We start from the raw sequence: 2,094 nt of genomic DNA, 5'->3' as shown, positions 1-2,094 counted from the left end.
ATGGTGGATATACAGAGGGAAATTTACAGCAAATTATTTCCCTGGACATTGTAGATGCAATTTGTTTTGTAGCAATACAGCTGGCTTAGCACCTTGCTGTTTTCAGCACTTTGACCTCCCAGGTGCGCTAGAATGCTGTACAAAATACGTGTGGACAGACCGAAAAAACCACCCCAAGCTATTTTTTCATTGTTTAAGTGAACCGATTTTTCTAAAATTCTGAATTAAACCAAGATATTACATTTTTACCAGTAACTTAGCACCTTACATAAATACTGCATATACATTTCCTTACACCGTAATATAATATACCTGTAGAAACTATAACACCTATGAATCCAAAAGAGGAAAATTGCCTATTTTTAGTCACTTTAATACTGTTTGCCACAGGACAAGACAGCTGAAGCCACAGATTACATGGCAAGAGAAGGTCAGTTAAGGAATCAGAGAAAAACAGTCAAGTTTGCTCAAACAAAAAGGAGAAATTGGCAAACAAAGGCAGACCAAAAAAGGGACGATCAGTTAGCCCTAGAAAAATGTGAGATAATGAAAACAACTCCTCCTGAAGTCAGAGGAATAGCAAGAGGTGTAAAGAACAGCATATAGGTTGTGGAGAAAAAGAACAAACAGGAAAAACCCATTAAGATCATTACAAAGAAAGGGTCAGCCTAAATGACGGAGAAATCTTTCTCACATAGGATCTTCAAAACTGGCACTCAATAGGATGTAAGCAAGAAGGAATAGCAAGGGAGATCCATTGAACTTGTTTCACAATCAGCCTGCTAAGTAGTAGGTAGAATTGTAGGAGTCCACAACCCTCAGAAAAATACAAGAAACTGGAGATCACGTGATTTCCACTGAAATTCTCTTCGCCCTAAAGGAAGGTGAAATCCCAGGAATACTGAAGAGCTCTCCAGGTGATCTGGAAAGCCGTGAGGAAGTTTGACCACTTGGAAGCAGTCACAGGAATATAATTCTTCCAAAAGGTCAAGTTCCATTTGTGTAGTAGCAGAATCACCCTCCTGGCTTCAGAACAAGACAACTGAAGATTTTTAGTTAGATGATGGAGTCATCTGAGAAAAGCTCATGTAATTTCTTAATTTGCTCTTAGTGTACTAGAACACTAGGAAAATTACTGCGGTGGATTCAAAAAAGATCATCAGTGGGCAGACAGCTGAACAGCATGGTGGGAAGTATTAATACTGGTGAAGGTGGTAGTCAGGTAAGCCATAGCAAGATCTGGTGTGATCATTCGGCAATGTCTGGTATTTCTGAAACTAAAGGAAGGTGAGCAACGTAACATAGGCATGATCACAGATACAACACAATGGAAGACAGAAACAGGAATCTCGTTTTTCCTCCCTCGCTGTTTTGGGCAGCATCACTCTGAGTTGATTGAGTTATGGAACTCCATCGATAGACTGGAGTGAACAAGTCAGCACGCCATAGAAAAAACATGCCTTATTGAGAACTTCTGCAGGATGCCCAAACTACTCCATGAATTGCTCTAGCCTTCAGCTAGCATAGTTACTAAATTGTCAAATCAAAATATCCAGAAAATGTATTAATCCTTCAATAAAATTGTCATGAAATGGTGAATGAATAAAAGTAGTTTAGCTAGATCCTCCGAAGAACTGGAAAGCTAGTGTTTATGTATCCTTAGTTTACAAACATGCAAGGAATAAGCACAAAAGAACAGGCAGTCCAGGTTAGAAGGCAACTCATTTTCACCATGGTTCACTTTAACTTTAGCCAACAGTGAGAAAGGTCAGATGTGACCTGAAGAGTCTGGCAAGGAAATAAAGATTAGAGGGATCCTCTTCTCGAGGAAGTTGAAAGAGAGATTGGTCTATTCTTACGCTAGCCACTCTTTGAATTACAGCAGTGCACTTCTAACATATATAGTTGAGAGTTTGAGTATGAAATATATTCAAAGTAAGACAACTGGGGAAAAAAAGGAGACACACACCCTTATCTCGAAGGGAAGAAATCAGAACAAAGATTTAAGGAGAGCCTAGCTATTTCTTTTCTATCAGTTTGATCTGATAAATGACACTACTTCCCATACAAGCCTTGCCTCATTTGCATCCTTAG

The sequence above is a fragment of the Egretta garzetta genome, unplaced genomic scaffold (assembly GCF_000687185.1).
Source record: "Egretta garzetta isolate BGI_Z169 unplaced genomic scaffold, ASM68718v1 scaffold445, whole genome shotgun sequence".
In the NCBI taxonomy this organism is placed as follows: Eukaryota; Metazoa; Chordata; class Aves; order Pelecaniformes; family Ardeidae; genus Egretta; species Egretta garzetta.
Note: the sequence above shows the minus strand (reverse complement) of the source record.